At 41.7% G+C, this 22,649-nt stretch overlaps 1 protein-coding gene and 1 pseudogene across 1 annotated transcript in view; one reads left to right on the forward strand and one right to left on the reverse strand.

The window, feature by feature from the left end:
- LOC127531942 (NACHT, LRR and PYD domains-containing protein 3-like) overlaps nt 1-22,649 on the reverse strand; it is a 130,972-nt pseudogene that overhangs the window by 80,575 nt on the left and 27,748 nt on the right.
- LOC127532004 (zinc finger protein 665-like) overlaps nt 1-22,649 on the forward strand; it is an 84,629-nt gene that overhangs the window by 935 nt on the left and 61,045 nt on the right. The gene's annotated exons all lie outside the window — the stretch shown is intronic.

Consider the following 22,649-nt stretch of genomic DNA (forward strand, 5'->3'; position numbering starts at 1 on the left):
CAACACAGAAACACTTCCACTGACTGAGCTGATTTTAATCAGAGTGATGAAGTCAGGATTAACGGCTACAATGAGCTCCTTTTTAACCAACAACTTTTCAAAGCGTGTTTGAAGCTCCTGCTCAGTGTTTAGGAGGATCTGGACCTGGCCTCCAGCAGCAGAGAAGCCGGTCTCACAAAGATCAGCAGAAGAACGTCCACAGCCCTCAGAGTGGATTCTGCCTCTCTACACTCAGACACAATTCACTCAGAGTCTGAGATGTGAACCTCAGACGTCACGTTGATGAGCTGCTCCTCCTCTGCAGAGCTGGAACCAGTGGGAGCACTGGAAGGATCTCTCAGCCACTCATACTGGGAACTGTTTTCAGGGAAATACTTCTTAAAGAATCCCATCAATCATGAAATAAGCTGCTTCATACATGGAATCACTGAGGTGGCATCATAGCCGCTGCTTTCTACAAATTCCTGCAGGTTCTCCAATCAGTCAGTATCTCCTCCATCCAGTGGCTGCCCCACATCGCTAGCTTTCCACTAAACAGCTGATCTAGTCTGTGACCTGAGGGAGGACTTTATCTTTCCCTTCAAGCTGCACATTTACTTCATTTAGCATCCAAATGTGTCCCTCAGGTAGGCCACTTTCACCTGGAACTTTTCATCACTCCATTTTTCTCACACTTCTTGTGTTCCTGCTCCACAAACATTCTGATCTCCTCTGTGAGCTGAGAAACTCTGGACTAGACTTTCCCTGGTGACAGCCACCTTGGTTCAGAGTCAAACAGCACAGCTTGATGTTCAGCTCCCATCTCCTCACAGGGAGCAGAGAAGACTCTAGTTTTAGTGCTCTGCTCTTTAGAAAACTGACTCCAGTCAGAAGCTCCCTTCATCCAGAGGAAAGCTGCCTTGATGCCAGAGCTTCTCTGTGGACCACAGTGTGTCCACTCAGCAGAAGGTGAGGTCTTCTGGATGACTTCCTCAAGCCCTTTTCTCCTCCCTGCCATGGTCTGTGCACCATCACTGCAAACACCACTTCTCCCACTGTAGCCCATTCTCAGTCAGGAAGCAGTCCAGGATTTAGAACATCTCTTCAGCTGTGGCTGTCTCTGACATATTTACTAAAAACTAGATCCTCACACAGGGAGTCTGTCGTGTCCAAACGTACAGAAGCCACAAACAAGAAGTCTTTGTTGCTGTCAGGCTTCATGGAACTGAAAGGCACAACGTTTGTCTTTGACTTCATCTACCAGCTGTTCCTGAACATGGTTAACGATGTCATTTTTACGTCTGGACACAGAGTCATTGGACAGAGGGACACTTTTTATTTGTGTGTCTTCCAGAAGGACACAGATCATGTCTAATGCTGCAGGGAGTATCAGATCCTCTGCTATGGTGAGGACTTTTTACACCCACCACTTTGCTACGCCTCCTTATATCATGCTAACAGCGCTCTCTGCTTTAGCCACGTAGCATTCATGAAGCCCATGTTTGTTGGCAATATTCAGCAGGTTTTCACTGAAAAAACTCCAGCAGCTGATCAGCGTGGTTGGAGTGTATTGTGTTGAAGTGATGCCTTCATTTATTTGCCTTCATGCTGTCCACTAACCACATTTTTAGACTCAGTAAACATAGCGGTCTATTTAAGAAGCACTGAGCTAGGCTAAAAGGTTCCTGTCTGTCTGTACCTGAGAGTGTCTGTCTGTCTGTACCTGAGAGTTTCCAGTCTACAGTGAGGATCCTCCACTTTAGCTCTCAGCATCTGCTCTCCTGAGTCTCCTGGATGGTTGTAGCTCAGGTCCAGCTCTCTCAGATTTGAGGTCTTCAAGCTCAGAGCTGAGGCCAGAGAAGCACAGCCTTCCTCTGTGACCAGACAGCCTGACAGCCTGCACACACAAAACAACACAAACCTGATGGACAACACTTGGCTGGATGTTTCTCACTCTCTTTTCTTCTTTGTCTTTGAGATACATTTTGCTGCACATTTCATGCATCTCAAGCAAATCAGCAATCTCAGCAATGATTAGTGGGATTTAATCATGTCAAAAACAAACCCTGACAAAGTCCTGCACAAGTTCAGTAAAAGCTCATTTGATGAATCCCATCAGCAGAAATGATTGTACTCAGGTTAGCTGTTTATCCACTGATAGAAATCACATCGTGTGAGTCCTGACCTGAGAGCTTCCAGTTTACAGTGTGGACTCTCCAGTCCAGCAGAAAGACTCTCCACTCCTGAATCCTGCAGGTTGTTGTTACTCAGGTCCAGCTCTGACACACTGGAGGACTGGGAGCTGAGGACTGAGGACAGAGCTCCACAGCTTCTCTCTGACAGATTACAGCCACTCAGTCTGAAGAGACAAAAAGCACATTATACTGATGAAACAGCAGCAAAATGAAAAAGGATCTTCAGTCTCCAACTACTTACACAACTTTCTTGGAGGCTTTGACCACTGGCAGCAGCCTCAGAAGAACTTCCTCTGAAGCAGAGTATTTCTTCAGGTCAAACACGTCCAGATGTTCTTCTGATGACAGTAAGATGAAGCCCAGAGCTGACCACTGAGCAGGAGACAGTTTATCTGTGGACAGACGTCCTGATCTCAGGGACTGTTGGATCTCCTCCACTAGAGAAACATCGTTCAGTTCATTCAGACAGTGGAACAGATTGATGCTTCTCTCTGCAGACACATCCTCACTGATTTTCTCCTTGATGTACTCCACTGTTTCCTGATTGGTCTGTGAGCTGCTATCTGACTTTTTCAGCAGATTCTGTAGCTTCTTCTGATTGGTCGGCAGTGACAGACCCAGGAGGAAGCGCAGGAACAGGTCCAGGTGTCCGTTTGGACTCTGTAAGGCCATGTCAATAGAAATCTTTTGGATCTTTGTTGAAGATGTTTTGCATAAAAGCAGACAAATGTTCTTCAGTGAGAGTTGTGGTGAAGGCATCACATTTTTTTTGTTGTTAATGAGCGACATTCTCACATGAAGAGCAGCCAGAAACTCCTGAACACTCAGATGGACAAAGCTGAACACCTTGTCTTTCTCTTTCCGTCCACGCTCTGCTTTGAAGATCTCTGTGAACACTCCTGAGTACACTGAGGCTTCACTTACATCGATACCACTTTCTCTCAGATCTTTCTCATAGAAGATCAGGTTTCCCTTCATCAGCTGATTAAAAGCCAGTTTAGCTAATGACTTAATGCACTGAATGCTCTTCTCAGGACCATATTTTTCTTTCGTGTGATCAATCTGAACGATCAGAAACTCTGCGTACATCTCAGTAAGGGTTCTGGGCAGATCTCCTCCATCTTGGGTTCTCAGCAGCTCCTCCAGAACTGTAGCAGTGATCCAGCAGAACACTGGGATGTGACACATGATGTGGAGGCTTCGTGACTTCTTCATGTGGGAGATGATGCTGCTGGTTTGCTCCTCATCTCTGAATCTCTTCCTGAAGTACTCCTCCTTCTGTGGGTCGGTGAACCCTCTGAGCTCTGTTGTAGTGTTGATGAGGTTTGGGGGTATCTGATTGGCTGCTGCAGGTCGTGTGGTTATCCAGAGGCGAGCTGAACACAGCAGGTTTCCTCTGATAAGTTCCTTCAGCAGGATTTCTATTTTAGTTGACTTTGTTAAGTCCAGGGAGTGAGTGTTGTTGACATCAAAGTCCAGATGAAGGCGATTCTCGTCCAGTCCATCAAACACAAACAGGAGTTTGAATCTGCTCTTCTGGTAGCTGCTGGTTCCTGATGATTGCAGAGCTGTAAAGATGTAATTCAGAGCCTCCACTGTGACGGCTTTAGTTTCTGGGATACAGAAATGAATGAGCTCTGCCAAACCAAACTCTTTTCCCTGTAGTGAATTCAGAGCACGGAAAGTGAACGGGAAAATAAGATGCACGTCTTGATTGGTTCTGTCTTCGGCCCAGTCCAACACAAACTTGCGCACGAGGAATGTTTTTCCAATCCCTGCAATCCCATTGGTCAGCACTGTTCTGATGGGTATGTCTTTTCCAGAAGGATGCTTGAAAATGTCTCTGGGTTGGATCTGTGTCTCTGTGTCTGATGGCTTCCACACCTTGTCAATCTGTAGGATCTCATGCTGTGTGTTGATGTGCACGTCCCGGCCAGCTGTGATGTACAGCTCTGTGTAGATATCAACCAGAAGCTGCTTATCTGCTGCCCACCCCTCTGTTATAACCTTAAACGTGTCCTGGAAGTTTGACTGAAGCTTCTGTTGGTAATATGTGATGGGACGTGGTTCTGGTACCGGAACAGTCTGATCTGTGTCAAAGAAGAAGGGAACAGTGTGAGGTGAGTGTCTACAGAAACCTCTGTTGTTGTTGTTGTTAGAAAAACACAAGCAACTAAAAAGAGGCTGAAATTTTAATTAACCACCTATAACTTCTGAGGCTAATAAAAAGTTGGGCTATTGTATGAGTGAGATTTTTCTAAACTTATTCCTGAGGGTTTCAACCTAAACTCTACATATCATGCAGCAGCTTACCCTGATCATTTGGAGGAAAGAAAATGAAACAACTGACTGAAAGATCAACTCAGCTAAAGGACTTATCAGATGGTTTACTATGGAGGCAGTCAGAAGGTAGCTGGGTTTCCTCAAGTCCAGTTTAAACTGTTCTTAGAGTTCCTATTAGGGTGAGACCCTTTAGACCAGAGGTGTCAAACTCAAATACACAGTGGGTCAAAATTTAAAACTTGGACTAAGTTGCGGGCCAACATTTATATTCACTGAAAAAAAATCTTCCTCCAAATATGACAATGAACCTTTTTATATGGACCCAAACAAGTTTTGCTTAAACACTGAATCTGGAAGCAAAACTTAATACTTTACAATACCCAGTCCATAAAGATCAGAACAGGTATAAATTTAAATATAGAATATCAGATTTTGTTATCTTTTTTGGACTTCTTTCACTACTTAAATATGTATTTTTTTTGAGTCTTTATAGTTCTTTCTATTTCCTTTGAGGGCTACATTTGATAAAATAGAATTAAAAATGGTGACAAAGAGATCAGAACCTAATAATTGTAGGATCCAATTCAATTCAATTCAATTTTATTTATATAGCGTCAATTACAGTCAAATCGTCTCAAGACGCTTTACAGAACCCAAATGCCTGACCACCAGCCATTACTACACAGGGGAACAGGACAAGAACAGATTTAACACCTTTACAGCCACAGTGAAGACGAGGCTTGCTTTGATCAGTGAAGCTCGGACAGCAGGACATTACAAGCAAGATGCTTTCCACATCTGATACAAGGGTTCAAGGTATCGAATCAGCAGGAGAGCATGAGACCAGGCGATACAGGATTTCCCCACACAGACCTCCAGGATGTAAATTAGTCCTGTCTTCACCAAGAGACTGGTCTAAACCCACACTCACAATCTGGCCAACATCAGGACCAAATGGCCACCAATACACATTCTGACTGGGATGACAACTTCAAAGACATTCCACTCACTGACAAAGAATTCTGAATTCAAATCAGAACCAACAAAGATAATCATCTCACAATTCTGGACAAAACTCATTTTATGTACATCCGTTTCACCAAACAAGTGAACCTTTCAATGACTTCATGATCAATCTACCTTGTCCTACTTTTAATGTTTTATTCCTCCTGATTAGTGTCAATGTCATAATTTCAACATGTCTGCCGATCACATATGATCACGTTTGCTGTCATTTTAATCAGCTATCTGTCAGTAATGCTCCTTGGTAAATTATGTTCACCAAGTTACAACATTCTTGAAGTTACAGACACCACGAAAATCACCTGAAAATGTAACTCTGTGAGGGACATCTGGACATCAGCCCTCCTTGACAGAGGATGTACCAGACCCCTGCTGAGTTAATGACCCTATAAGCTTCAGTCAATTTCCGCCTGAAATTTCTACTGAAGATGTACCCAAAGTAAATTGAATGCTGTTCTTGAACTGTTTGGAGTACATGCATGGTTCTGGTCTCATTTGAAAGCTGACAGCCTGAATTTTCACCCAGTGCAGTCAGAATTACTCTAGGTGCTACTGGCACAGAGTATTGTATATTGGAACACACTGAATTAGGATGAATTTTTTGTCGCCTAAATTATTTCCCTAATAAAACACCTGAAGCTAAGTGTGGCACCATGTGAGAGCTTGAAAACACAATAGGGCAACACCCTGGGGTCTTACCTAGTTCAGGTCAAAATTTCAGAGCAATACTACAAGAAATTAGTGTTTCACACGTTTTTGTAGGGCTATGGCCAGGCATTGTCCATTTTGCACACCCTCTGCACACCCTGGCGCAGCTGTGGCACAGTGGTATATTTTCGATTTTCAGTCCGTTTGGACATTATTTTCACTCCAAAAACTCAAAAACAACTCAAAAAACACTCAAGAACAACTACAGTGAGGAGCACTAACACAGCCACAGAGACAGACGTGGGGCACACAGGAGAGAAGCAGATGTGTGAGACTTCACACTGCTCCTTTTTATAGCCTGCGTTTTAGCAGCTCATTGGCTACAAGACCTGTCAGTCAAAAGTTTCCTCAAACGTGATTTGCTCACCCGTTACTAAGGAAATAGGGTTGGTCCAGATCTGTCACTGTCATAAACGGTTGGCTGTTTAGCCCTGGAAGGCCGACCAAAGTTACTTGATTGGTTGAAATGAGGTGTCAATCAAAAGGTTCAGCTTGTTCAGCAGCCATTTTGAGAGCAAACGAGAGGTAGTATTCATTGTTCATAAAAATTATGGACAGAAATTCAGTGAATATGGAACAAGCAGCGCGAAGTGCGCGCACACGTCGCCGAGCTATTTGTGGATTATTTACTGATTTCAAGACATGTTTTGGACAAAATATTTTAATGGCTAATTTTGTCTGGATGTCCAAGCTTGGATTATGGTCGTTTCATGTGGAATATTTTCATCTGTGAACAGTTATGAGCCTTCAAAGGCGAGTTGTGCTGTTGACGTGATTTGTTGTTTGTTGGACAAATGAGTTTATATTACCCGCTGTGGTAATCACATCTGAAAGTGGTTTATACCGGCGGATTCATGAGAATCTAAGCTTTCCATCTGTGTATAATGTTTCTATCATCGAGTTTGCAGCCTCGGCCAATTTTGAAAAATGCTTATGCACATCTTAAAACGGCCTGAATACGGGCCGCTGAAGCTTAACGGGTATGATATGCAAAGGTCCACAACTGAAAGCACCACTTAGAGTCTCCTTTACAACGTAGAGTCCTCCTGCACCATCGGAGTCTTTGTTTCTAGAGGTCCTTCGGTACCCGGAGTCTCTTTTCCCACTTGGAGTCCCCTTTCACCATCACAGTCAAGAGTCCTCCGTTCGAAGAATCCTCTTTTACCATCAGAATTCTCCTACCTGAGAACAATCCAGACTCCAAGGCTCCACTCTAACCACTGCTGTTCTAACCCACATCAACCAAGGCTGACTGGACAATCCACCGCGGCATCATCATCATCAGCATCATCATCAGCATCCCCATCATCAGCATCATCATCAGCATCATCCTCATCCTCGTCATCACCATCATCAGCATCATCCTCATCATCATCATCCTCATCATCAGCATCACCATCCTCATCATCAGCATCATCCTCATCATCACCATCAGCATCATCCTCATCATCACCATCATCAGCAGCATCATCATCAGCAGCAGCAGCCTCATCATCATCATCACCATCATCATCATCACGGCACACAAGTACCTTTCAGTCACTGGAACTTGGTGCAACTTTCTCAAATTATCTTTCCAAAGGTAAAATTCAAAGGCTAACAAATTAGCCTACTATCAAATTGACGGCTGCTTTCAGATGAGGTCTGTTTGTCCCTTTTCCCTCAGAACATAATATTTCAAGTGTAATAATAATCCCAGTGTTACGTTGAAATATTGCGTTCTCTTCCTCCCTTTTCCCATCATTCACATCTCACCATCTTGTTTGTTTTGTGTTGTTGTTCGTCTTAATGTGTGTTATTGTTATTGTTTAGTTTAATAAATGTACATAAATATAAGTTCAGTGCCTCAGTTGTTTTGTTGTTCACATTTTGGTCCCTAACTTGTATAGATTCCAGCTACCTCAATTTTATACATAACCTCTCAAACTAAATAATTCCCCTTATGATTCCTGAAGCTCTTCTTGACAGTGCAACAAGAAGTGTTTCATACGCTGTGTTATTATATTTGTCTAATCTAAATACTTTGCTGGTCAAATATCAGGTAGACTATATAATAATTCTGTACAAAAAACTTAATCCCATTTGAGCAAACATTAACCTTACATTAATATTGGTGGAGAAACATTAATATAATCTTACGGTTATAATTGGTGGAGAAAACCCTTACAAACATATATTAAGAAATCCTAGAATAATTTATCGTCTCCCATAATGTAAAGTCACTTCTGCACTTTTTTGTCTTTGAATCAGAGAAAGCAGCCATTTTTCACCCATTCTGTCCTGTGCTTTAATCATTAATGTTTCAGATCATCCTTGTTATTGAACTGTTTTCCATCATGATGAACTTTTCTTGCCATAAATCTCCATAACTTTCTGATGGGATTAAGGTCTGCAAATATCCCCATTTAACCGCTGTAGAACCATCAGAGCAGCAGCAGATTTCTAAAAGTCTTACTGACATCAGGCTGCTCTCGGTGGCTACAGTGAGGTTGGAGTAAAATTTTAATCAGGCTTTATCTGGATAAACTGACCACAGATTGGGATATTGGTTTTTTTGGCTGCTCCAAGTCCACACTAGTCTGGTCTGATGATCCTCCATAATGTGGTCAGACCACATCCAGGTATTTCATTGGTTCTTGATCAGATGCTACTTTGAACTGGATCAGTACCTGACATTTCACGAGTACAGAGAAAACAAGAATGGACCACAGACTGTATAGTCTATGATACGGACAACAACACATATTGACAAATGGCCAGTGTTTATGGGTCTTGTCCTGACTGACGTGTTAAAACACCAGCAGAGCATTCTGGGATTTGTAGTAATAACGGTACATGTGCGATATCAGGGGTCGGCAACCCGCGGCTCCGGAGCCGCATGCGGCTCTTTCATCCCTCTGTTGTGGCTCCCTGTAGCTTTGGAAAGTAAATAATCGGCAGGCTATTTAATTAAGATTTCTTTTATTTTAGATTGTTAATTTTTAAAATTTAATTCCAAATTTGAAGATTATGCTGATCTTGTAACATCAAAAGAAAACGTCTTAATTTTTGTCTATCAAAATATGTGTTCCAGCCTGTGATGTAATGAGTGTTTTGTGTAGAAGAACTCCATAACCCAGCATGCCACGGGGGCAGAACCAGGAAGTGGCCGGACATCGAGTCACGTGTAGATCGGCAAGATGTAAGAGACACGCGAGTATATATTAAGTATTGTTGTGGTCATAATAAAAGTTAAAAGACCAGCAAGCACGCCTCGCTCAGTATCTACTCTTTGATATGTCAGGGTAATACGACGTTACTCGTGAGAGCACGTCTCGATGTCACGTCCAGCATCCAGGCAGCAGGTCAGACAGTCAGAGGAGTGTCGTCTTGGAAAATAGGGCAGCGACTTACCGGAGAAAAGTTATTAGCTTAAGATAAATAGATAAATAGATTTTACAAGTTAAATAGACATTCATTCGCAAATTATTGATTTCCAGCTAACATTACATAACATATGAGGTCCAGGAGCAAAAATGACATTAACCAAGTAAGATAAATATTAGTGATAGGACACAATTAAAAAAATGAATCTATCTAATTAGAGGCTTCGTAATTAATTAAGCACGACTGATTAACAAGGGCATAGAGGTAAAAAGCGATATATGCAGTGTTGTCTTCATTTTAAATGCCAAAAGGATTTTGCGGCTCCAGGTGTTTTATTTTCTGTGGGGAAACGGGTCGAAATGGCTCTTTGAGTGTTAAAGGTTGCCGACCCCTGTGCTATAGAATACCGGCGGGCCAGCTCTGGTAGTTATTTGGTACTGTCTTGTGTGCCAAATATTATGACATTGCGGGCCAGAGTTTGACACCTATGCTTTAGACAATAGAACCTAAAAACAGAGAACTTGACCAGCAGCCCTGTTCTGGGCTCCCTGGGGTCCTTATCAGTACACTACCGGTCAAAACTTTTAGAACATCCCAGTTTTTCATTGAAATTCAAGTAGTTCAAGTTCAACAAATAGCTTGAAATGGAACAAAGGTAAGTGGTGAATGCCAGAGGTTTTAAAAAGGTCAGGTTACCCAAAACTGAAAATAATGTACATTTCAGAATTATTTAAAAAAAGTCCTTTTTCAGGGAACCAGAAATGGGTTAACAACTTAAAGCTATGGAGGAGGAAGGTTCTCTGCTCTCTGAAGGTTCTCCAACATCACTGACAGACAGAGATCACCTGTTATATTCTTCACTGTTTACTGCTTTCATTTATTTCAGCTACAACAGACTTAGAAGGGACTTTATGTTGACATTTATTGATGAGTTTATGGCGTTGATTAACTCTGGTTTTCTGACACCAAACTGCTCCTTCAAAGTAAAACCTAATGTTACTGTGACATTAGTCTGGCATATCCAGACCATTCTGAAGAACAGAGTGTTCTGGCTTCACCTCATCATCATTCTGCTATAGAGGGAAGAAGGTCTGTCTTTTTAAAGCAGCCACAGTCATCCAGGGTGGAGCTAAGCCCAGGATGCAGCAACAGTGTCCCCTTAAATAGTCAGCCAACATGGCTGCCTTATTGCTCCATCCAAACCCTATGAAGACCTGACATTTTCAGTGTGGTAGGTCACTGGGAGGCTGTTGGTGGTTCAAAAGTATAACGTAATGTTACATAGTACTACATACTATTATGTCAGATGGTACATACAGAAAAAGATGTAGTATGTTCTAGTACATATTATGTTAAATGTAGTATGTCAGAAATACCCAGATGTCCTACAGCATTCAAACTGATTTTGTAGAATGAAAACTAACATGTTTTTCTGGCCGTTCTGACCCACATTCTATGAGCAGTCATAGCACTTAACAGTGTGTCGTGGAAATAGAAATAACTTTGAGCTGCTGAGACTCACAGTCAGATGACACCACATTACTACAGACTGGGATACTCACAGTTTAAGGCTCCATATTATCAAGTAGGATGTTCTAATTGTATGAACACTGCAGGACACAGTGAATACTTTGTGTAGCATGTATTTAAACTTAAAGGTTTGTGATTTGTAATGCAGCTGCTTCAACAACATGTCTCTGTCCTTACTGAGAGCTGATTGGTCGGCTTCCCTCTGGTTGTAAACTGCAGGACCACTCCCAGCTAAACAGAATGAATGAAGAATCTTCAGAAACTGTCTGATTGACTCATAATTTGGTGAGAACAGGTGAGGACATGCTTTGCTTCCACAGAAGGTCAGCTCATACAGAACTAATTTAGGTGTTCTATCAAGGTTTGAACAGAAGGGGGCAGCATTCAGTAAGTAGGGTTGATCAGTAGATTTTACAGAAGAACTGACCTTAATGTGGACTCAGGAAAAACTGACAGAACCTGAACTCTATCAGACTGTAACAGAACCTGAACTCTATCAGAACCATCATGCATCTTTCTGATTGTAATGATATCATGGGGCAGTGTGGCTCAGTGGGTAGAGTGGCCATCTCGCAACCGGAAGGTTGCGGTTCGATTCCCCGGCCCGTCGTGTTAATGTCGAGGTGTCCCTGAGCAAGGCACCTAACCCCTAATTGCTCCTGATGGGTCGTGGTTAGTGCCTTGCATGGCAGCTTCCACCATCAGTGTGTGAATGGGTGAATGTGATGTATCATGTAAAGTGCTAAATAAATACAACCATTTACCATGTTGTTCTTGTCTTGTGACTGACCTTCTGGTCCTGAGCTGCTGACGGGAAACCTCTGCAGCAGATCATTCCTGTGGATCTTCTCTAAAACCACCTTGGTCATCTGCACAGCTCTCTGAGGTCCATAAGTCTGTACCATCACATCCACAGTTTTACACCTGTCAAGTGTCTGTAGTCGGCTCTCTTTGATAGCTTCGAGGCCTGGAATAATGTTGAGCTGCTTCAGGTGCCACTGGAAACCAGACAGCTCCTCATCTCTCAGATCATCCAGGATGTTTTTGAGGTCCTCTGACGTCATTGTATCTCCCTGATAAAGTCAAAGAAAATGTCAGCAGTTAATGAACAGTTGTGTTGTTGGTGTGGTGGAGGTTGTTGTGTAGCAGCAGTACTGCAGTTAATCCTACAAGACAATAAAAGTTTAGACCCCACAAACAAGGAGTTTATTTGGCTGCCATCTTGGTTCATCATTAATGCAGAATGATGATCCATCACAAAATGACAAAAACGAGACTCAAAATTACAAAAATGATTAAAAAAAGAGAGAGAGACAAATTCAGACCCCAAGCTAGAAAAATGAGAAGAAAATTGCCTTCCAAAATTGCAAAAATTATACAAATTAAGACAGAAAACAACATAAACAAGACAGAAAACTCCTAAAATTAGACAAATGAAGTCAGTAAATGGTGAAAGAAATGAAGGCGTGCAGAGCTCAGACAGAGACCATCTCTGGTCCAGCTGGTCCTCATGGATCAATATTACTTTAGTTTTAGATATCTGAGGAAGAATAATTACCTTCTAGGACTAAATAGAGTTCATCTTTTCATTTTCACATCATGAGTTGACCCTTAATTCTTCACAATATCCAGACATTGGAATTCTAGAGTGAAACATGGAAGAAACGTCCCAAATAAAGAGCCTGAATCCTAAAAGCTGCTGGTGGTCGTATTCACCTCTGTAGATCCATGTCGTCTTTATCCTGCTCTGCCTTTGATCACTAATTGAAGTCATGAGTGTGGATGGACATCCTTGTTCCACTTCTGTTGTACCACAAACATTTGCTCCACACAATGTTCTAGTTCTACGTGTTGATGAAAAATCCATCGTTCAAAGCATTTCCATCCTACAGCTGTTGAACTGAAGTTCTGCTGATAAGAACAACTCATGTTTAGAACAACTCATGTTTAGAACTGCCTGACAAACACAAATGAGATTTACTGATAAAACATTGATTTCAGCATCAGTTTGGAGCTGAGGATGAAACAGGATCACATGAAATGTCCAGTCCTCAGTCCAGTCCAGTCCAGTCCTAACCCTGCTGTCTGATAGGACGACATCCCAACGTATCACCGACATGGACCAGGACATAGAGTCAGCTGATGGACAGAGTGAAGAAAGGGAAATCTGCTGTGCAGGTGGATGAATCCTTGGAAGTGTCAAACTCTGCCAATGTCCAGACGCTCACGAAGCCATCTTCTGCAGCTTCGTGATCCTCCTCTGGAAGGGCTTCAAGACGAGTACAGTGGTTTCAACTCAACACGTCTTTATTGAGGTTCACGCAGTAAAACATACAGTGCCTGTTATTCCGGTTACTGCCGTCATCCCGACGCAAACCTTTTTCCACCACGTTTTAACAGACAGATCGTTAGGTCGTTAAACTGACAAACATACCAGTCCTGATACAATTTCACCGTAAGCATCCCACTTTACGCAATTCTCTCTCATGTGTTATGCCCACTGACCGTATAACCCACAGCGTTGGTAACGTAACTCACGTAGGTAAGACTATTGTGAAAAAACACTACGTCCTCCAGCCCTTTCTAAAGGAAAGTCAGGAAAGTTATACAGCCAATCTGCTTGTTTTCATCAGATACAGTTCTGATAGAAATCTTCATGAGGACGCTGTTTTGTGCCCCGCTGGAGGCAAAGTGTACAGGTGAGGACATTTTCACCAAAGCTGACACAGACTGAAAGAAGAGGGACTCTCCTGGGATCAGGGATGGGTGTACAGACGGTGCTGCTGCAATGCTGGGGGAAAGAAAGGAGTGAAAGCCAGAGTTTTACAGGTGGATCCCCACGTAAACTTTACCCTGTGTTATCCACAGAGAAGCTCTTGGTGGTGTTCTTCTTTGTGATGGAGCTCCCAGCTCTCTGAGCAGCTGACTGACTGCTTAACAAGGCTTGTATATCTGACAAAGTGAACAGACTGAACATTTCATTACAAGGTGGAAACACAAACATCATGTGGCTGAATGATCAAATCCACGTGGATACGGATTAATGTTCATCAAAAACAAGTCTGGATGTTCAGCTACAGCCCAGAAACACAGAAGTGGAAAAACAGGAGAACTTTACCAGAAATCCTGGAGCTGGATTGAACAAAGATCTGTCCTCACTGGACAAAGCCACAAGCTACAAGCAGATGAACAGGAAGATAAACGTGGATCTGGACAGGTGGACCTTGCTTCCCCTCCACATCTTCAACAGAATGAGGTGACTAAAAGCTTCCAGAATGAGTTCATCTTTCCACGGCTCTTCACTAGAGATTCTGCAGAAACAGTTCAGAGAACGGGACGGACACATCTCAAGGTTTATAGGCCATAAAAAATAGCCAGAGGTCAACACTTCTCTGCAGCTGCCAAACAAAGGGGAGGCATGGCATCAGCATGAGAGATTACTAGCTAGCTGCTCAGCTATGCCCCCTGGTGCTGTGGAGGAACTCAAGGCATGAAGCCCAATGGAAGGAAATGGAGTTTAATTGATGGACATCCATCAGCCAGTCCTAGGTGCATTCACCAGTCTGAAGGAAGCCGTCTTTCTGTTCAAGTGTGGCTGGAGGGGATTACAACCTTTAACGCTACAGCAGGGGGTCCAACATGAGGCCCACGGGCCAAAAGCGGTCCTCCAGAGAGTCCATCGTGTCCTCCAGAGGGTCCATTGGGTCCTCCAGAGGGTCCAATCCGGCCCTCAAAGTGTAAAAATTCCAGAGAAGACATTAACTGCAGATTGCAAATCAGTAAAACTATAAATTTAAAATAATTTCTAGACCATGACAAATTGTTTGGATCAGAAAGTAAAATACTGGATTGTTCTTTTCTCATTTCGTGTCTCATTGTTGTAAAATTTTTCTTGGTTTTGTCGTTTTGTGTGTGTTTTGTCTTGCTTGTGATGTCCATTTGTTGTCATTTGTAACTTTTTTGTTGAAATTTTCCTTGTTTTATTTCGTGTCCTTTTTAATTTTTTTGTAATTTTGTGTCTCATTGTTGTCTTGTAAATTTGTGAATTATTTGTGTTGTTTTGTGTCTTTTTTGTTTCTCCTTTTTGTTGTTTTTGGTCTTGTTTGTGTCTTATTTTGTTTGTTCATTGTTTTGTTGCATTGTAACTTATTTTTCTAATTTTTGTCTCTTTTTTTAGTTTTTTTAGTGTCGCTTGTCTGATTTTTGTCATTTTGGGTCTCACGTTGATAGTAGTTTGTCTTGTTTTTGTTGTTTTTTGTCTTTTTTGTGGTTGTGATCCTCCAGTAATCCTCCAGTAGTCCTCTCTGGTTCAGTTCCAGGTGACTAAATGTTGTGTTCCTTTGTAGACACTCTGATCTGGAAGTTGTATTGTGGAAATGATAAACTGAGGATGAATGTTGATGAAACTGAACTTATTATTTTGAATAAATTCCAGGTTGTTGATGATGTTTAGTAAAAAGATAATTCCTTAAATGTGAACATTTCTGCACTAAACCGATGGAACCATGAGGAGTTGTGGTTCTTTCTGGGTTCTTCTGCTGTGTTTTTACCGGTTTTACTGGAGATCAGACTGGGCTGAATGTGATCCTGAACTAGAAGCAGTTAAACATCCCTGATCTACAGAGAGGTCAAAATGTTCCTGATGATCCTCACTTCACCCCAACACTGTTTGATCCTAGATTCCAACTATGGCTCCAATGCCACCGTATCGCTGCTTTTAGGAGAAACATCTCAAACGGGGAACTGAGAACTTCTCTGGTCTGAGCCAAGAACACAAAGTCAACAGTCAGGACTTGTACAGATACTGACAAGTCCAGCATTTTCTCTGTACTGAGATCACAGATCCACAATCTAAACCTTCTCACAGCTGACTCAGACTTTCACAGACACCTCCAATGAGGAGAACATTAAAGGATTCTGAGTAAATTAGACAATGCCATGGAATCAGTGGAAGAAGATTGGAGAGATTGTGTCAGAAAATGCTGGGAGAAGGATATGAGGTGGAAGTTCCTGAGGAGGCTTGGCTGCAGGTCTGGAAGTCTCAGAGCTCCTCTACTAACTCTCTGACCTGGAGGGACTTCTGGTGGAGCTCATTGATGGACTTTTTAGAACATCAAAGCACAAATCCAGAATGACTCGGACTCAGATAGCTGGAGGAAGTGTGGATGGATGCCAGGAGACCACGCTAAGGATTCTGGATATGTCCACATGTTACACCTTTCTGGGAATCCCTGAGTGGTCTGCTGTCCCGGATTCTGACCATCAACATTGATGTGTGGTTCTTCTTCATGTTCCTCTGCGTCCCTTCTAGAGCTGGATGGAAAAGAGACGTTTAACCTCCAAAAAACCTTGTGAGCTGCATCCAGAAAAGTTAGAACCAGATGCTGGAAGCAGAGAGACCCCCAACTATGGAGCTTTTGATCAGAAGTGTCCACCACAGACCTCTATGGAGATCAGGACTTCTAGCCTTGGTCTACAGAGCGACAAAGGAAAGAAGTTTGAAGAAATGGGAGTGTTACCTGTTATTGGAGCTTCCATTAGTCTCAGACGATACTCAGATCTGACCTCCCTGGATTTGGTGCTGGAACTATTTTTGTTCTCCAGATAAAAGTCTAAAAATGAAAGCTTTAAAAACAGAAATGTGTAAAGTTTTTCCCACGGACTTGGAGCTTCTGAACCATCTGAGAGTCCATCTACTGAGAGCTTTGGATGATGTTTCTCTGTTTAACCGCTGAAAGCATCAAACTTTGTGACAGCCAGAAGAATGAATCTAAACAACACATTCATTTGATAGAAGAAACAACTGGACACTGGAAGATGAACAATAAGATGAGGATTATTGGAAATGTATGCAGCTTCAGGATCATGTGGAATATTAATTTAGTTCCTCAGGATCTTCACTACTTTGACTTTTCTGCTCTCTGATTTCAGCTCACTTCTTTGGATTCTCAGGAATATTTCATCCTGATTTCTAAAGCCTTTAGCTGTCCACTCGTTTTGTTTTGTGAAAAACGTGCAGCAGAATGTCCTTCAGGTGAATGATTTTTTATCTGGTCCAGGATCAGAGCCTCATATCAGGTTTTATAGTTTTATACTGAGTCTGTTCAGAGTCCAGACCAAACACTGACTGCTACTAAACAGATCATTACTGCACTAAATGTCTCTCATGGACTCCACATACATTTCATTTAGATCCAGATGCTGATCAGACAGCAAGATTATTGCTCAGGTGTTCCTCAGGCTGGCCTCAATAAAAGGACTCCCTGTGTGTGTAGTAGGATACATGTACTCTGTGTGTAGTAGGATACATCTACAGTGCCTATCATAAGTATTCACCCCCTTTGATGTTTTACCCTTTTATTGCTTTCATAAATCAATCATGGTCAATAAAATTTAGCTTTTTTAACAAAAAAAAAACTATTGGAAAAAACTCTTTAATGTCAAAGTGAAAACAGATTTCTATAATGTTAATGAAAGAAAATTATAAAAATGAAAATAATTGTTTGCATAATTATTCACCCCCTTCAAGTCAGTATTTAGTAGATGCACCTTTGGCTGCAATCACAGCAGTGAGTCTGTGTGGATAGGTCTCAATCAGTCTTTCACATCTGCCCACTGCAATTTTGCTCCATTCTTCTTTGCAAAATTGCTCAAGCTCTGTCAGGTTGTGCGGGTATCGGGCATGAACAGCCTTTTTCAAGTCCAGCCACAAATTCTCTATAGGATTGAGGTCTGGGCTTTGACTCGGCCACTCCAGAACATTTACCTGGTTCTTTTTTAACCATTCCTGTGTAGCTTTTGCAGTATGTTTTGGATCATTGTCTTGCTGGAAAATAAATCTTCTCCCAAGACGTAGTTCTCTTGTAGACTGAAAAAGATTGTCCCCCAGGATTTCAGTGTATTTTACAGCATTCATTCTGCCATCTATCTTTACAAGCCTTCCAGGTCCAGTTGCTGAGAAACATCCCCACAGCATGATGCTGCCACCACCATACTTCACAGTGGGGATGGTGTGTTTTTGGTGATGTGTAGTGTTTGGTTTCCGCCAAACATGACGTCTTGTCTGATGGCCAAAAAGCTCAATTTTGGTCTCATCAGACCAAAGAATCTTCTTCCACTTGACCATGGAGTCTTCCACATGCTTTTTGGCAAACTCTCGTCAAGATCTAATATGACTTTTCTTCAACAGTGGCTTTCTCATTGCCACTCTCCCATAAAGCTTTGACCGGTGAAGAACCCGGGCAGCAGTTGCTACATGCACAGTCTCTCCCATCTCAGCAGCTGAAGCTTGTAACTCCTTCAGAGTAGTTGTAGGGGTCTTGGTGGCTTCTCTCACTAGTCTCCTACTTGCACGGTCACTCAGTTTACGAGGGCGGCCTGATCTAGGCAGATTCACACAAGTGCCATATTCCTTCCATTTCTTGATAATTGATTTCACTGAACTCCGGGGGATGTTCAGTGCCTTGGAAATGTTTTTGTAACCATCCCCTGAATTGTACTTCTCAATAACCCTTTCCCTGAGTTGCTTAGAGTGTTCTTCTGTCTTCATGGTGTAATGGTAGCCAGGAATACTGATCAACCACTCTCTGGACCCTTCAGACACAGGAGTTTTACAACTCAATCACTTGAAACACACCCACACCACTCAGGTGATCTTCATTTCACTAATTGTGAGACTATTGGCAACAATTTGATGGACCTCTATTGAATTAGACCATTAAATTAAAAAGGGGGTGAAAAATTATGCAAACAATTATTTTTATTTATATAATTTTCTTTCATTGACATTACTTTATAGAAATCTGTTTTCACTTTGACATTTATGAGTTTTTTCCAATAAATTTTTGTGTTAAGAGAGCCAAATTTTATTGACCATGATTGATTTATGAAAGCAATAAAAGGGTAAAACATCAAAGGGGGTCAATACTTATGACAGGCACTGTACTCTGTGTGTGTAGTACGGTTCATTCCAGGTGAAATGACCAGATATTCCTTGGGGGTGTTGCTGCACCATCTTCAAATTAGTCCTAAATTTGTATGCCATTAGATAGTCACAAAAGTACTTTCTATGCAAAATTGTAGGCCTGTAGCTCAAATAGTTTCTGAGTTGTGGGGGTCTGAAATTTTCAAAATTTGGGCTATAAAAAACCTCACCAGCGTTTTTTGCATCTTTAAGTGGTTATTTCTCAGCCTCCAGACATACCAGAGAGCTGTGAGTTGGTAAACAAGGCCTCTGCATGTAGCTAGTGCCCCACAAACATCCCCAGGTGTTTCCCTACACTCTGCAGGCCACGGGGGCTTGCTAAAAATGCTAAAAAATTCAGAGATACCTACTCACGAGTGGGGTTTGGGACCTTAAAAGTACTAGAAATACTGCACAAAAGTGTTCTAACACCCCTGGGTTCCATTCTACACAAACTTGTGTGATAACTTAGCAAACTGGAGCTTTCTAGGTACCTCAGTTTGGAAAATATGAGCTCCCAAAGTTGGACGAGATTTTAAATTGGCTATTTTTGGTGGCAAAAATCTCAGTGTGGGACAGGTACCAGAGACCCCAAATTTTTCTACAAGACAGTTCCATCTGTCGTCTATCACTGTACAAAAAAGCAGCAGGGTTATATTTGTAGTTACTGAGATATTCTTACTCAAAATGGCATGGTTAATGTCAAAATGGTTTTTTGCTTTTCAGTACTTTAAATTGGGATACAAGTATTAGTAGTCATTCCAATGGTAGTATTATGTATGTTTTGTTCTTTTTGAAATGTTAGTTGTTAAAGGTGACTACCTTCAAAAAGTGTAATGGTATAACTTAGGTATACCTACGTTATACCATTACAGTTTTTATTTATTTTTTTTCATCTGGTGAAACCACACAGAATGACCCGTAGGATACATGTACTCTGTGTGTAGTAGGACACATGTACTGTGTTTATCAGAATGTCCTTCAGGTGAATAATTTTTTATCTGGTCCAGGATCAGAGCCTCATATCAGGTTTTATAGTTTTATACTGAGCCTGTTCAGAGTCCAGACCAAACACTGACTGCTACTAAACAGATCATTACTGCACTAAATGTCTCTCATGGACTCCACATACATTTCATTCTTCAACTTTTCAACCAAACACAAACTTCTTTGAGGATTCTTCTCACCACATTTCTCCTGACAGTAATCAAAGCTGTTCTCTTGGATTTCTTTCTGCTCTCTTTGACTCTTTATCAGTGTTTTCAGTCTGTTTCTCTCCTTTCACACGGACTCTTGTGATCAGCTGATTTCTATTCTGTCTTTTGTGTCTGAATCAAAGAGAACCAAAGTTCCACTCACTCAGCTTCTTCCTCTGCAGCTCTCTGCTGTGTGGACCAGGTCTGAGAGAAAATCCTCCTCTGTGTCTGCAGGCTGCCGTCACTCTGAGACACAAAGAGCAAAGATCAGCTGCTGCACCTTTAGATGACCTTAATATGAGACATGATGAAGCTGCAGCAGCTTCCTAGAAACAGCTGAGGACTAAGAAAGCTCCTCCTCTCTGACCACAGCCTCACTCTGGCCTTTATTTCTACACATTCACATGTTGATGAAGGAGCTGATCACATCATCATCTCAACCACTTTTATTGGGAAAAAAATTCAACAACTTCACTCTGATGATGTTTAGAAAAATGACACTCTGTCCAACCATCAACTGGCTCCTGCTGATCAAACTACAGCTCCTGATCTGATATTTCATATTTCAAGGATTGTTTATCAGTAATAAAGTTGTTGTTCCACATCTCACAGATGTTTTGTTGGAACAGATCAAAGTGCTCATCATTTTTCTGGTGGATTGTGGAACATTAATAATGTCCAGATGTTATCAGCAGCTGCTTTTAGACACTGAATCTGATTGGATTTGGCTTGTTTATCAAGTTGTGTAGAATATTTAGTTTGTCAGACTTCCATGATGTGCAGGTGAAGAAGAAACGTCCACTGACACTGACTTACTTCATAATAACTTTATTCTAAAGAAGAGCAGCATGGATCAGACAGACTGTCTGGAAGGATTCAGCCAGTGGTGTAGTCCAGGGTATACGGCGGTATACGGACTATACCCACTTATTTTTCAGTTAGCATTGCGTATACCCACTTCTAATGCTCCCTGGTGCGCATCATTGAGTATATCTGTGTGCCAGGTAGCCCTCTTTTCCTTAAGGATGATGAAGCCATGAACAACCCTCCTCTGCCTGTAATTGGCTGGTACATGCTGCTTTCACTGATTCAATTGGTCAACTTTAGGGATGAGCCAATCAGAGGCAGAGTAGGGCGGGTCATACAGAGGAAAATTTTGCTAACACCTCTGTGGCACTCCAGTTGATTGACAGGTCTGCTTGAAAAATGCGCGGAAATGCGAGAAAGTCAGAATAAACACCTTTCAAGTGAGTGGCACGTATCGAGCGAACCTACTTTCATGGACGATATAATTCTCAGGTAAGTTTTAAGGTGGTTTCCAAATGAATCATTGTTTTAAACTACTGGCAACATGACTGCACATTTCAAGGAGAGGATATTTTGTCGCCAGTGGTTAAAGCTGCAGTCAATTCCAGCCATTTTCAGTACAAAAAAAAATCGCTAATATTCTATTTGTAAAGAAAAATATGACGAGAAATACAGGGAATATTGGAGGCGCATCGCGAGGTGCATTTCCTCGAAAACATATTTTACTGGCTTGTTTCGTCTGGATGTCCAAGGTTGGATTATGGCCGTTTTTTGTGGAATATTTTCATCTGTGTGTAATAATGAACCTGGAAATGTGAGTCGCGCTGTGTACGTTGGAGCCGTGTATAGAGAACGGATGGATGGATATTCGTTGTTTGTCGGACAAATGTGTTTATATTACCCGCTGTGGTAATCACATCTGAAAGTGGTTTATACCGGCGGATTCATGAGAATCTAAGCTTTCCATCGGCGTATAGTGTTTGTATAATCGCGTTTGCAGTTTCAGACATTTAGCAAATTGCTTTATGCAGATCTCAAAGTGTACCGCGGGCGGAACACTAAAGCGTAACTGAAGCGCAACGGGTTAAACTGAGTGTCGGCCGAGTCTGACTAACGTTTTGAAAGGCTAACGTTATTCTAACGTAAGTCTGAAGCTAGCTAGATTGGGATAATGTGGGAAAACCTCTAGGCTGGTAGTTGATTTTAAAGTAAGTAAAACACAAGAATGGGGACAGGTAGTTTAAGATTCGACCTAAAACAATATTGAGGTTTTATTCATGATGAAATATGAACAAGGATGCACTGTCAACTTCATATTTGAAGTGTTTTATTTAAATAAATGTTCAAAAGTAACTGAAACACCATGTTTGCCTCATGATAAATACATGTTACATTAATCCAGTTTGCTTGTGTGACCAGTAATAGCTACAAACTGCTCCTAATCAAGTCATGATAATTTTATAATAGTGGGTAAGTAGAAATGACTGAATAAATTGAATAGAGTAGTCTTCTATGTCACTGTTTCTAAAACAGGGCATTTTTCTGGACTAATTAAAAAAAAGGTGAAAATTAAGAGTATACCCACTTCTCCAGGGACCA

The sequence above is a fragment of the Acanthochromis polyacanthus genome, chromosome 22 (assembly GCF_021347895.1).
Source record: "Acanthochromis polyacanthus isolate Apoly-LR-REF ecotype Palm Island chromosome 22, KAUST_Apoly_ChrSc, whole genome shotgun sequence".
Classification (NCBI taxonomy): Eukaryota; Metazoa; Chordata; class Actinopteri; family Pomacentridae; genus Acanthochromis; species Acanthochromis polyacanthus.